Source organism: Convolutriloba macropyga, unplaced genomic scaffold (genome assembly GCF_964194025.1).
Source record: "Convolutriloba macropyga unplaced genomic scaffold, txConMacr16.3 SCAFFOLD_2244, whole genome shotgun sequence".
Lineage (NCBI taxonomy): Eukaryota > Metazoa > Xenacoelomorpha > Acoela > Convolutidae > Convolutriloba > Convolutriloba macropyga.
In genome coordinates, this window is record NW_027452620.1 from 1 (window position 1) to 15,000 (window position 15,000).

Genomic DNA, 15,000 nt, shown 5'->3' on the forward strand with positions numbered 1-15,000 from the left:
CAAGCTTGTGCTTGAGCTAGCTAGCTAGCTTGAGCTTGAGCTTGAGCTAGCTAGCTTGAGCTTGAGCTAGCTAGCTTGAGCTTGAGCTAGCTAGCTTGAGCTTGAGCTAGCTAGCAAGCTTGTGCTTGAGCTAGCTAGCTAGCTTGAGCTTGAGCTTGAGCTAGCTGGCTTGAGCTTGAGCTAGCTAGCTTGAGCTTGAGCTAGCTAGCTTGAGCTTGAGCTAGCTAGCTAGCTTGACTTGAGCTAGCTAGCTAGCTTGAGCTTGAGCTAGCTAGCTAGCTTGAGCTTGAGCTAGCTAGCTAGCTTGAGCTTGAGCTTGAGCTAGCTAGCTTGAGCTTGAGCTTGAGCTAGCTAGCTAGCTTGAGCTTGAGCTAGCTAGCTTGAGCTTGAGCTAGCTAGCTTGAGCTTGAGCTAGCTAGCTAGCTTGAGCTTGAGCTAGCTAGCTAGCTTGAGCTTGAGCTAGCTAGCTAGCTTGAGCTTGAGCTTGAGCTAGCTAGCTTGAGCTTGAGCTTGAGCTAGCTAGCTAGCTTGAGCTTGAGCTAGCTAGCTTGAGCTTGAGCTAGCTAGCTTGAGCTTGAGCTAGCTAGCAAGCTTGTGCTTGAGCTAGCTAGCTAGCTTGAGCTTGAGCTTGAGCTAGCTAGCTTGAGCTTGAGCTAGCTAGCTTGAGCTTGAGCTAGCTAGCAAGCTTGAGCTTGAGCTAGCTAGCAAGCTTGAGCTTGAGCTAGCTAGCTAGCTTGAGCTTGAGCTTGAGCTAGCTTAGCTTGCTTGAGCTTGAGCTAGCTAGCTTGAGCTTGAGCTAGCTAGCTTGAGCTTGAGCTAGCTAGCTAGCTTGAACTTGAGCTAGCTAGCTAGCTTGAGCTTGAGCTAGCTAGCTAGCTTGAGCTTGAGCTAGCTAGCTAGCTTGAGCTTGAGCTTGAGCTAGCTAGCTTGAGCTTGAGCTTGAGCTAGCTAGCTAGCTTGAGCTTGAGCTAGCTAGCTTGAGCTTGAGCTAGCTAGCTTGAGCTTGAGCTAGCTAGCTAGCTTGAGCTTGAGCTAGCTAGCTAGCTTGAGCTTGAGCTAGCTAGCTAGCTTGAGCTTGAGCTAGCTAGCTTGAGCTTGAGCTAGCTAGCTTGAGCTTGAGCTAGCTAGCTAGCTTGAACTTGAGCTAGCTAGCTAGCTTGAGCTTGAGCTAGCTAGCTAGCTTGAGCTTGAGCTAGCTAGCTAGCTTGAGCTTGAGCTTGAGCTAGCTAGCTTGAGCTTGAGCTTGAGCTAGCTAGCTAGCTTGAGCTTGAGCTAGCTAGCTTGAGCTTGAGCTAGCTAGCTTGAGCTTGAGCTAGCTAGCTAGCTTGAGCTTGAGCTAGCTAGCTAGCTTGAACTTGAGCTAGCTAGCTAGCTTGAGCTTGAGCTAGCTAGCTAGCTTGAGCTAGCTAGCTAGCTTGAGCTTGAGCTTGAGCTTGAGCTAGCTAGCTTGAGCTTGAGCTAGCTAGCTAGCTTGAGCTTGAGCTAGCTAGCTAGCTTGAGCTTGAGCTAGCTAGCTAGCTTGAGCTTGAGCTTGAGCTAGCTAGCTTGAGCTTGAGCTTGAGCTAGCTAGCTAGCTTGAGCTTGAGCTAGCTAGCTAGCTTGAGCTTGAGCTTGAGCTAGCTAGCTTGAGCTTGAGCTTGAGCTAGCTAGCTAGCTTGAGCTTGAGCTAGCTAGCTTGAGCTTGAGCTAGCTAGCTTGAGCTTGAGCTAGCTAGCTAGCTTGTGCTTGAGCTAGCTAGCTAGCTTGAGCTTGAGCTTGAGCTAGCTGGCTTGAGCTTGAGCTAGCTAGCTTGAGCTTGAGCTAGCTAGCTTGAGCTTGAGCTAGCTAGCTAGCTTGAACTTGAGCTAGCTAGCTAGCTTGAGCTTGAGCTAGCTAGCTAGCTTGAGCTTGAGCTAGCTAGCTAGCTTGAGCTTGAGCTTGAGCTAGCTAGCTTGAGCTTGAGCTTGAGCTAGCTAGCTAGCTTGAGCTTGAGCTAGCTAGCTTGAGCTTGAGCTAGCTAGCTTGAGCTTGAGCTAGCTAGCTAGCTTGAGCTTGAGCTAGCTAGCTAGCTTGAACTTGAGCTAGCTAGCTAGCTTGAGCTTGAGCTAGCTAGCTAGCTTGAGCTAGCTAGCTAGCTTGAGCTTGAGCTTGAGCTAGCTAGCTTGAGCTTGAGCTAGCTAGCTAGCTTGAGCTTGAGCTAGCTAGCTAGCTTGAGCTTGAGCTAGCTAGCTAGCTTGAGCTTGAGCTTGAGCTAGCTAGCTTGAGCTTGAGCTTGAGCTAGCTAGCTAGCTTGAGCTTGAGCTAGCTAGCTTGAGCTTGAGCTAGCTAGCTTGAGCTTGAGCTAGCTAGCAAGCTTGTGCTTGAGCTAGCTAGCTAGCTTGAGCTTGAGCTTGAGCTAGCTAGCTTGAGCTTGAGCTAGCTAGCTTGAGCTTGAGCTAGCTAGCTTGAGCTTGAGCTAGCTAGCAAGCTTGTGCTTGAGCTAGCTAGCTAGCTTGAGCTTGAGCTTGAGCTAGCTGGCTTGAGCTTGAGCTAGCTAGCTTGAGCTTGAGCTAGCTAGCTTGAGCTTGAGCTAGCTAGCTAGCTTGAACTTGAGCTAGCTAGCTAGCTTGAGCTTGAGCTAGCTAGCTAGCTTGAGCTTGAGCTAGCTAGCTAGCTTGAGCTTGAGCTTGAGCTAGCTAGCTTGAGCTTGAGCTTGAGCTAGCTAGCTAGCTGGAGCTTGAGCTAGCTAGCTTGAGCTTGAGCTAGCTAGCTTGAGCTTGAGCTAGCTAGCTAGCTTGAGCTTGAGCTAGCTAGCTAGCTTGAACTTGAGCTAGCTAGCTAGCTTGAGTTTGAGCTAGCTAGCTTGAGCTTGAGCTAGCTAGCTTGAGCTTGAGCTAGCTAGCTAGCTTGAACTTGAGCTAGCTAGCTAGCTTGAGCTTGAGCTAGCTAGCTAGCTTGAGCTTGAGCTAGCTAGCTAGCTTGAGCTTGAGCTTGAGCTAGCTAGCTTGAGCTTGAGCTTGAGCTAGCTAGCTAGCTTGAGCTTGAGCTAGCTAGCTTGAGCTTGAGCTAGCTAGCTTGAGCTTGAGCTAGCTAGCTAGCTTGAGCTTGAGCTAGCTAGCTAGCTTGAACTTGAGCTAGCTAGCTAGCTTGAGCTTGAGCTAGCTAGCTAGCTTGAGCTAGCTAGCTAGCTTGAGCTTGAGCTTGAGCTTGAGCTAGCTAGCTTGAGCTTGAGCTAGCTAGCTAGCTTGAGCTTGAGCTAGCTAGCCAGCTTGAGCTTGAGCTAGCTAGCTAGCTTGAGCTTGAGCTTGAGCTAGCTAGCTTGAGCTTGAGCTTGAGCTAGCTAGCTAGCTTGAGCTTGAGCTAGCTAGCTAGCTTGAGCTTGAGCTTGAGCTAGCTAGCTTGAGCTTGAGCTTGAGCTAGCTAGCTAGCTTGAGCTTGAGCTAGCTAGCTTGAGCTTGAGCTAGCTAGCTTGAGATTGAGCTAGCTAGCTAGCTTGTGCTTGAGCTAGCTAGCTAGCTTGAGCTTGAGCTTGAGCTAGCTGGCTTGAGCTTGAGCTAGCTAGCTTGAGCTTGAGCTAGCTAGCTTGAGCTTGAGCTAGCTAGCTAGCTTGAACTTGAGCTAGCTAGCTAGCTTGAGCTTGAGCTTGAGCTAGCTAGCTAGCTTGAGCTTGAGCTAGCTAGCTAGCTTGAGCTTGAGCTTGAGCTAGCTAGCTTGAGCTTGAGCTTGAGCTAGCTAGCTAGCTTGAGCTTGAGCTAGCTAGCTTGAGCTTGAGCTAGCTAGCTTGAGCTTGAGCTAGCTAGCTAGCTTGAGCTTGAGCTAGCTAGCTAGCTTGAACTTGAGCTAGCTAGCTAGCTTGAGCTTGAGCTAGCTAGCTAGCTTGAGCTAGCTAGCTAGCTTGAGCTTGAGCTTGAGCTTGAGCTAGCTAGCTTGAGCTTGAGCTAGCTAGCTAGCTTGAGCTTGAGCTAGCTAGCTAGCTTGAGCTTGAGCTAGCTAGCTAGCTTGAGCTTGAGCTTGAGCTAGCTAGCTTGAGCTTGAGCTTGAGCTAGCTAGCTAGCTTGAGCTTGAGCTAGCTAGCTTGAGCTTGAGCTAGCTAGCTTGAGCTTGAGCTAGCTAGCTAGCTTGAGCTTGAGCTAGCTAGCTAGCTTGAGCTTGAGCTAGCTGGCTTGAGCTTGAGCTAGATAGCTTGAGCTTGAGCTAGCTAGCTAGCTTGAGCTAGCTAGCTAGAGCTCGACCTATGAAAAGCTGCGCAAACACTTATTCTATAATAATTGCGAAAATTAAAAATTTCACAAGTGAAAAGCTGCATAAACAGTAATTCTATGTGTGGGGCATTATTAGGGGGAGGTGTCTTGTCAAAATATGGCTGGACTAAAGACCTCAACCCAGATAGGGTGGAAGGCCCTATGATCGGTCTGTTACTAATCGGTGACCGATAAAGACCTGACCAAGGCCTGTAGTAAGCTTGGTTAGGCATTACAGGAGATAACACTAAGACCGAGGGGTCTTAGAGAGCCCTCTAGCGGGGCGAATAGAGCTAGATCGAGCCTTGGGAAAGCTAGATCGAGCAGGACTGAAGCTAAAGGATAGACCGAGAGGTCTGTCTGGTCCTCCTAGAGAGGCCAAGAGAAAGTACGAGAAGCCAACTAAAGCTTGATCGGGCCTTCAGCAAGCACGACCGAGCTGTACCGGAGCTAACACTAAGACCGAGGGGTCTTAGAGAGCCCTCTAGCGGGGCGAATAGAGCTAGATCGAGCCTTGGGAAAGCTAGATCGAGCAGGACTGAAGCTAAACGATAGACCGAGAGGTCTGTCTGGTCCTCCTAGAGAGGCCAAGAGAAAAAACGAGAAGCTAACTAAAGCTTGATCGGGCCTTCAGCAAGCACGACCGAGCTGTACCGGAGCTAACACTAAGACCGAGGGGTCTTAGAGAGCCCTCTAGCGGGGCGAATAGAGCTTGATCAAGCCTTGGGCAAGCTAGATCGAGCAGGACTGAAGCTAAGCAAGAGACCGAGAGGTCTGTCTGGTCCTCCTAGAGAGGCCAAGAGAAAGTACGAGAAGCCAACTAAAGCTTGATCGGGCCTTCAGCAAGCACGACCGAGCTGTACCGGAGCTAACACTAAGACCGAGGGGTCTTAGAGAGCCCTCTAGCGGGGCGAATAGAGCTAGATCGAGCCTTGGGAAAGCTAGATCGAGCAGGACTGAAGCTAAACGATAGACCGAGAGGTCTGTCTGGTCCTCCTAGAGAGGCCAAGAGAAAGTACGAGAAGCTAACTAAAGCTTGATCGCGCCTTCAGCAAGCACGATTGAGCAAGACCGGAGCTAACACTAAGACCGAAGTGTCTTAGAGAGCCCTCTGGTGGGGCGAATAGAGCTAGATCGAGCCTTGGGAAAGCTAGATCGAGTAAGATTGAAGCTGAAAGAGTGTCAGAGGAGCAAATGAACCTCCAAAAAGTGAAAATCAAATTTTAGAAAAAACACAAGTTAAATACTGCATGGACAGTATTTCTATGTGTGGGGCATTATTAGGGGGAGGTGTCTTGTCAAAATATGGCTGGACTAAAGACCTCAACCCGGATAGGGTGGAAGGCCCCATGATCGGTCTGTTACTAATCGGTGACCGATAAAGACCTGACCAAGGCCTGTAGTAAGCTTGGTTAGGCATTACAGGAGTTAACACTAAGACCGAGGGGTCTTAGAGAGCCCTCTAGCGGGGCGAATAGAGCTAGATCGAGCCTTGGGAAAGCTAGATCGAGCAGGACTGAAGCTAAGCAAGAGACCGAAAGGTCTGTCTGGTCCTCCTAGAGAGGCCAAGAGAAAGTACGAGAAGCTAACTAAAGCTTGATCAGGCCTTCAGCAAGCACGACCGAGCTGTACCGGAGCTAACACTAAGACCGAGGGGTCTTAGAGAGCCCTCTAGCAGGGCGAATAGATCTAGATCGAGCCTTGGGAAAGCTAGATCGAGCAGGACTGAAGCTAAACGATAGACCGAGAGGTCTGTCTGGTCCTCCTAGAGAGGCCAAGAGAAAGTACGAGAAGCTAACTAAAGCTTGATCGGGCCTTCAGCAAGCACGACCGAGCTGTACCGGAGCTAACACTAAGACCGAGGGGTCTTAGAGAGCCCTCTAGCAGGGCGAATAGAGCTAGATCGAGCCTTGGGAAAGCTAGATCAAGCAGGACTGAAGCTAAACGATAGACCGAGAGGTCTGTCTGGTCCTCCTAGAGAGGCCAAGAGAAAGTACGAGAATCTAACTAAAGCTTGATCGGGCCTTCAGCAAGCACGACCGAGCTGTACCGGAGCTAACACTAAGACCGAGGGGTCTTAGAGAGCCCTCTAGCAGGGCGAATAGAGCTAGATCGAGCCTTGGGAAAGCTAGATCGAGCAGGACTGAAGCTAAACGATAGACCGAGAGGTCTGTCTGGTCCTCCTAGAGAGGCCAAGAGGAAGTACGAGAAGCTAACTAAAGCTTGATCGCGCCTTCAGCAAGCACGATTGAGCAAGACCGGAGCTAACACTAAGACCGAAGTGTCTTAGAGAGCCCTCTAGTGGGGCGAATAGAGCTAGATCGAGCCTTGGGAAAGCTAGATCGAGTAAGATTGAAGCTGAAAGAGTGTCAGAGGAGCAAATGAACCTCCAAAAAGTGAAAATCAAATTTTAGAAAAAAACACAAGTTAAATACTGCATGGACAGTAATTCTATGTGTGGGGCATTATTAGGGAGAGGTGTCTTGTCAAAATATGGCTGGACTAAAGACCTCAACCCGGATAGGGTGGAAGGCCCTATGATTGGTCTGTTACTAATCGGTGACCGATAAAGACCTGACCAAGGCCTGTAGTAAGCTTGGTTAGGCATTACAGAAGATAACACTAAGACCGAGGGGTCTTAGAGAGCCCTCTAGCGGGGCGAATAGAGCTTGATCAAGCCTTGGGCAAGCTAGATCGAGCAGGACTGAAGCTAAACGATAGACCGAGAGGTCTGTCTGGTCCTCCTAGAGAGGCCAAGAGAAAGTACGAGAATCTAACTAAAGCTGGGTCGGGCCTTCAGCAAGCACGACCGAGCAGTACCGGAGCTAACACTAAGACCGAGGGGTCTTAGAGAGCCCTCTAGTGGGGCGAATAGAGCTAGATCGAGCCTTGGGAAAGCTAGATCGAGCAGGACTGAAGCTAAACGATAAACCGAAAGGTCTGACGGGTCCTCATAAGAGGCATGGAGAAAGATCTGATACTAAAGTACCTCTCGGAAGTAATAAAATATGCCTGATGAAGCCGGGTATGATGTTTGTTGTTTGATGGCATTCATCGATTAGGTCTGGTGGATTCCCCATTACTCCGAGTGGTACTAGTAGAGGCTCCTACAGGGGTGAGCAAAGCGAGATCAAGCCTTAGGCAAGCTAGATCGAGCAGAACTGAAGCTGAAAAGCAAAATAAATGACAGGTCTGTCCAAATCAATAAACTTGAAATCCAGTGTGGTCACCACGGGTCACGAGGTGAATTCCTAGCGATTGTCTGCTGAACGTATAGGAAGGCCCGAAACGAACGATAATTTCATTGCACAGTGGAGATACTATACGTTCAGGAGTAGCATACATCGGGTTTGATCTATGATCATGTCTGGTCTCCGAGGATCCACCGGGTTACCAACTGGCACCGCTGTACTGGGTGTAAAACTGGGCCACCTGAAGTCCCGGGTGTAAAACTAGGTGCCTCTGTGCCAAAGTAGCGGCTTGCGTAGTGCATTATGCCTCCGGCTTGCGAAATGGTTATAAGCAATAACAACAGGACGCCGCGGGGTGTTCACTTAAAGGAGTAACGTTCTCTCAAGGGAGGGGATCTAAAAATCTTGATAAAACATTTATTCTATGCAAAATTTGTGCGCAAATTTTGCAAAGTAAAAAGCTGCACTGTAGCAAATTCTATGTGTGTAGCATTATTAGGGAAGTGTTGTTTGATGGCACCTCTCTACTTGATGCACCAAAGAACTACCTTGATGGCTCATGACCGCTGGTAATCTGTCGTCGCTAGTAGTTCGGAACTGAGAACAAATATGTTCGCAAATTACAACAATTATACAGCATATTGCTGAATAAAGCAGAACCGAATAATACTCAGTGACTTTACACCAAGACTGACTAATGTCTGGATTGTATCGTCCTACTCGAGTAAGGCGAAGAAAAGCTAGAAAGATACGCTTTTCACAAAGCAGGCTTAATGCATGCAAACCAAGGAGGAAGGAGTGATGCCCCTCCTTATAATAAGCAGAACCAAATAAAGAACAGACAGCATCATCTGTACAGTGACCAAGAAGAGGTGAAACTTCTGTATGTGAAAAGGCAATTTGAGCGAGATTTATTAGCAGACTAGTATTATGTTGTTTCTAGTAGGCGAAAGCCGAAACATCAACATGTGAAAATCTGATATTAAATCCTCAATCATTTTCCCTAGTATTATACAGCTATGAGTAACCTTAATTGGACACGGCAATTATTGCTGACCGGTGAAACTTTCGCATGGGAAAGACACACACACTTCTTGACAAAGCAATAAGTATTATGCTGTTTCTAGTACGCGAAAGCAGAAACATCAGCATGTGAAAGTTGTGAAGTTGAAGAATTTTTGTGTTGAGTACGATGTTGTTACTAGTAACCATGTCGACAGCTGAGAACTGTTCTCTAACCAATAGAAGGTGAAACTTCTGTATGTGAAAAGGCAATTTGAGCGAGATTTCTTAGCAGACTAGTATTATGTTGTTTCTAGTAGGCGAAAGCCGAAACATCAACATGTGAAAATCTGATATTAAATCCTCAATCATTTTCCCTAGTATTATACAGCTACTAGTAGCCGTAATTGGTCAGGGAAACATTGTTGACCGGTGAAACTTCACATGGGAAAGACACACAAATTACTTGACAAAACAATAAGTATTATGCTGTTTCTAGTATGCGAAAGCAGAAACATCAGCATGTGAAAGTTGTGAAGTTGAAAAGTTTTTGTGTTGAGTACGGTGTTGTTACTAGTAACCATGTCGACAGCTGGAAAGCTGTTCTCTAACCAATAAAAGGTAAAACTTCTGTATCTGAAGAGGCGGCGTGATTGAGATTTTTAACAGACTAGTATTATGTTGTTTCTAGTAGGCGAGAGCCGAAACATCGACATGTGAACATCTGGTTTTTAAATCATGAGTCAATTCTCCCTAGTATGATACAGTTGTTAGCCGGTATTGGTAACAGTAGAACAGAGATTTGGAGGGCAAAACCTGCTCATGGGAAATGCTCACAGAGCGCTATCTACCAGTACACATAGTATTATGCTGTTTCTAGTACGCGCGAGCCGAAACATCAGCATGTGAAATGTGTAATCGTGGGTAACTCTAAGTGTGTAGAGTACTGTGTAGTAACTAGTAGCCATGCCAAAGCATGCATTGAAACTCTTCGTGATTTAAAAAGCTCAAAGCAAGGTTGACGAGGCCGCAAGGCTATGTCTTTCTAAATTCGAACAAATCGAAAGATTGTTCAAAGTACAATTAAACTGATTGATCCTGTCAGTTGCCATATGCTTGTCTGAAAGACTAAGCCATGCATGTGCAAGCGAAGCTTGAAAAAGTGGAACCGCGAATGGCTCATTAAATCAGTTACTATCTATTAGTTGATTTGCAAGCTAAATGAATAACTGCGGTAACCCTGCAGCTAATGCATGCTGATTGTCCGACACTGTCGGAGACTTTTACAAGACTACACCGGGTGATTTGCTAAGTACAGACACATCCCGTGATGAGTCCTAGTAACTGAAAGATCCCAGATAGCTTCGGCTTGGGGACGGAACTTCCGAATTTCTGACCTATCAACCTATGATGGTAGTGTAACGGACTACCATGGTTGTGACGGGTAACGGGGAATCAGGGTTCGATTCCGGAGAGGGAGCCTTAGAAACGGCTACCACATCCAAGGAAGGCAGCAGGCACGCAAATTACCCACTCTCCGCACGAGGAGGTAGTGACTAGAAATAATGATATGAACCTTTATGGTTTGTAATCAGAATGGAATGGACTTAAAAGCTCCATTGATGAACGAGTAGAGGGCAAGTCTGGTGCCAGCAGCCGCGGTAATACCAGCCTCTACAAGCGTATGCAATAGTTGCTGCGTTTAAAAAGCTCATAGTTGGATCTGTTTGAGTAGAACGGCAACATGGTCTTCAGTTAAATCTGTTGACTCGTTCCGCTCATCCTTCGCATCGAAGAAATAGTTTGCACTTAAATGTGACGAACTGTGGAAACGGTGTTTTCACCCTGAGAAAATTAGAGTGTTCAAAGCATCCTTTGGGATCGAATAATAAAGCATGGAATAATGGAGAATGACCCGCTACTCGATTGATGCCGGTTGGCTGAGTGCGGTAATGATTGAAAGGAACAGACGGGGGCATTTGTATTGCTACGTTAGAGGTGAAATTCTTGGATCGTGGCAAGACAAACTACTGCGAAAGCATTTGCCAAGAATGTTTTCATTAATCAAGAACGAAAGTCAGAGTATTGAAGAGGATTAGATACCCTCGTAATTCTGACCATAAACTATACCAACCTACAATTTGTCAAAGTCGATCTTGACTTGGCAAGAGATTAACCGGGAAACCAAAGTTTATTGGTTCCGGGGGAAGTATGGTTGCAAAATCGAAACTTAAAGGAATTGACGGAAGGGCACCACCAGGAGTGGAGCCTGCGGCTTAATTTGACTCAACACGGGAAAACTCACCCGGTCCAGACATCTTAAGGATTGACAGATTGAATATCTTTCATGATTATATGGGCGGTGGTGCATGGCCGTTCTTAGTTAGTGGAGTGATCTGTCTGGTTAATTCCGATAACGAACGAGATCTTCTCCATCTAAATAATGAAATTCACTATATGTGAATTCAAACACTTCTTAGAGGAACTATGCGGAATTAAATACCGCAGATGAAGTGAGGCTATAACAGGTCTGTGATGCCCTTAGATGTTCTGGACTGCACGCGCGCTACACTGTGTACTTTTAGATTGAGTACTCAGCCCTTGGTCCGAAATGGACTGGGCAATCAGAGAAAAGTACAGCGCTTCAAGGGGATCGTCTGTTGTAACTTGCAGACGTGAACCAGGAATTCCTGGTACTTATGAGTCAACAACTCATAGGGATTACGTCCCTGCCCTTTGTACACACCGCCCGTCGCTACTACTGATTGGATAGTTAAGCAAGAATTGCAAATTCCTACTGTTGGGACTTCGGTCTCCGGCAACGGGATGAAGCGGATCGAGCTTAATTGTCTAGAGGAAGTAAAAGTCGTAACAAGGTTTCCGTAGGGGAACCTGCGGAAGGATCAGTGATTGATTCCTTCGGGCATGGCTGCTGGTAGAGGCCATGTCTGTAGTGCGCATGACGCTCTGTCGCTAGAGATTGCTTGGCAACCAATCTCGAATTATGTATCGAGCTCAAAAACTACTTGTGTGGATACATAGTTCAGCAGTCATGGCAAGGGACTGCTTAAAGGGAGACTAGTTAGCAAAAGCAGCCTAGCAGAACTGCAGCTATCTAGATCTCAGAAGCTGGGTTATAGAAGCCCAGCTATAGACTTGTGAATGAGAAAGGCCTAAAAAGGTCCACAAGTCGCGTGGTTAGAACCGACACGCAAAAATCCCAGCGAGTGACAGAGCGTTGCGCTGTTCAGTGGGAAAGAGTTGAGCTACTCGGGGCGCCCACTGAACTTGCTCCGAGCCAAAGGCTCGAAAAAACACAGCTTAGCCTCAGATCCTTTACATAGAAGGCTAGCTAAAATAAACTTACCTTGGACGAGGGTAAAGTTTAGTCAGTTCTTAGGGGAGAGTAATCCACAGCTTCTCGCCCTCTGAACATTCTCCCAGATATGTAGGTCTGGGAGAGTCTCCTCCTGTTCTTCGGAATCTGGAGGTAGACAAAGACAGTACGATACGATCTTGCATCGGGATGACTAACCGATAATGATCATAATCTGACAATTTTTCCGGCTTGAGGCACCGGAGTCAGATTAAAGACACATACTGAACTAAAGGCGTATGTGCAAAGCTTGTCGGAGTGTAGAGAGTCAAGCTGAGTTGACTCGTCACGTGGTGATGACAACAGCCATGTGCAAAACACTCACAACTTTATCGTCTATGTGGAAAAGGTTGCTAACAGCGCTCTCTATGAGAGGCCCTCGCATATAACTATACGAGGAAAAGGCGATAGAGTTGTTTGAATGTGGGGCAGGTTCATCGACAAGCTAAGTTGATCACATTCTTGTTGTGGCATCCTACTAGAATTGGTCACGGTCTGCACCAACTCTCCCCAAGTTGGCCAGACTTAAAACTAGAAATAAGGTTTGCAGCTATGTGAACCTAGAAACTGTAAAGGAGTTGAAAGAACTTAAAGGAATTGAAAGAGGCCTTGAGGTATATCCTCTTGGTAAAGACCCACAAAAGCTCACAAAAGTGGCTTCGAAGGGCAAAACTGGTTCATCCAAAACAATTGGAGAGCTTAAAGCAGAACCAATTCGAATGAAACACTATTGGTGAAACTTCATCATGAGAACGTCACAAGCTGATCACGCTCTATGATATGACTAGTATTATGTTGCTTCTAGTAGGCTAAGCGCAAGCCGAAACATCAACATGTGAAAGTCGTAGAATTTTGCAATCAAACTGTGGCTAGTACTGTGATGTTACTAGTAACCTGGTGTTCCGTCATATGGCCAAGAGAGCATTTGAAGGCGAAACTTCTGCATGGGAAAGCTGCATCATGATCAAAATTTTATATCGAGTATTATGTTGACGTTAGTAGGCCTTGGCCGAAAACGCAGCATGTGAAAGGTATAGATAAAAGTTATTGTTGCAGTCAGTACTGTGTAGTTACTAGTAGCTGGATTTAAGCTCAAAATGAGACACTGTTGGTGAAACTTCATCATGAGAATGTCACAAGCTGATCAAGCTCTATGATATGACTAGTATTATGTTGCTTCTAGTAGGCTAAGCGCAAGCCGAAACATCAACATGTGAAAGTCGTAGAATTTTGCGATCAAATTGTGGCTAGTACTGTGATGTTACTAGTAACCTTGTGTTACGTCATATGGCCAAGAGAGCATTTGAAGGCGAAACTTCTGCATGGGGAAGCTGCATCATGAACAAAAGTTTATATCGAGTATTATGTTGACATTAGTAGGCCCTGGCCGAAAGCGCAGCATGTGAAAGGTATAGATAAAAGTTATCGTTGCAGTCAGTACTGTGTAGTTACTAGTAGCTGGATTTAAGCTCGAAATGAGACACTGTTGGTGAAACTTCATCATGAGAACGTCACAAGCTGATCACGCTCCATGATATGACTAGTATTATGTTGCTTCTAGTAGGCTAAGCGCAAGCCGAAACATCAACATGTGAAAGTCGTAGAATTTTGCGATCAAATTGTGGCTAGTACTGTGATGTTACTAGTAACCTTGTGTTACGTCATATGGCCAAGAGAGCATTTGAAGGCGAAACTTCTGCATGGGGAAGCTGCATCATGAACAAAAGTTTATATCGAGTATTATGTTGACGTTAGTAGGCCCTGGCCGAAAGCGCAGCATGTGAAAGGTATAGATAAAAGTTAGCGTTGCAGTCAGTACTGTGTAGTTACTAGTAGCTGGATTTAAGCTCGAAATGAGACACTGTTGGTGAAACTTCATCATGAGAACGTCACAAGCTGATCACGCTCTATGATATGACTAGTATTATGTTGCTTCTAGTAGGCTAAGCGCAAGCCGAAACATCAACATGTGAAAGTCGTAGAATTTTGCAATCAAACTGTGGCTAGTACTGTGATGTTACTAGTAACCTTTTCTTACGTCATATGGCCAAGAGAGCATTTGAAGGCGAATTTTCTGCATGGGGAAGCTGCATCATGAACAAAAGTTTATATCGAGTATTATGTTGACGTTAGTAGGCCCTGGCCGAAAGCGCAGCATGTGAAAGGTATAGATAAAAGTTATCGTTGCAGTCAGTACTGTGTAGTTACTAGTAGCTGGATTTAAGCTCGAAGTGAGACACTGTTGGTGAAACTTCATCATGAGAACGTCACAAGCTGATCACGCTCTATGATATGACTAGTATTATGTTGCTTATAGTAGGCTAAGCGCAAGCCGAAACATCAACATGTGAAAGTCGTAGAATTTTGCGATCAAACTGTGGCTAGTACTTTGATGATGCTTGTAGCCAACCGAATTGGTTGAAAAGCCCAATAAGTAAGCTAACTTGGGAGAGCTTGTTGGAAACCAAATGCTACTAGATTGGTCCAAATACATCCTTCAACAGGGGATCACTTGGCTCGCTTTACGAAGAGGAGCACAGCTATATGTGTTAATTCGGTATGAATCGCAAGATTTGTTTACCGACCTCTCTAACGCAAAAGGCGGTCTCGGCTTCGGCTGTTGACTGCGTCCGATTCAGGGTTATATAACTCTCGATTGAACACATTGATGTTCTATTGTTGGTGCTTCCAATAAAATTGGAACACTTAAAGCAGAACCGATTCAAATAATAGCATTCTGATCAATGATTGCATTCCTTGATCAAGAACTGCTGGAGTCATTGTGATGGCGAATTTTCTTCATAAGAAAATTGCAAAGAGACGGAACTTAATGAGACTAGTATTATGTTGTTTCTAGTAAGCGGAAGCTGAAACAGCAACATGTGAAAATCAAGTTTTGTTCAATGATCTCGAGGCGATAAGTACTATGAAGCAACTAGTAGCCTAAGCATGACTCAGATTTGAGACAGTCAAAAAGACTGGCGAAACTTCTTCACATGAAAGTTACATAGAGAACTACAAATGTATACAGCGAGTATTATGTTGTTTCTAGTAGGCGAAAGCTGAAACATCAACATGTGAAAGTTGTCTGCAAACTGTAGAACGATATGTGATTAGTACTGTGCTGTTACTAGTAGCCAGTCTGACTGTAGAAGCCAAGACAAAGGGAAACTAATGCATCTGAAAAGGACAAGTTATGGAAAGGTATGCACGATAAGTATTATGTTGTTTC

At 46.0% G+C, this 15,000-nt stretch overlaps 1 pseudogene; it reads left to right on the plus strand.

Moving 5' to 3' along the window:
• Window positions 1–14,260: 14,260 nt before the first annotated feature.
• LOC142357657 (5.8S ribosomal RNA) lies at window positions 14,261–14,412 on the plus strand (annotated as a pseudogene).
• Window positions 14,413–15,000: the final 588 nt, after the last annotated feature.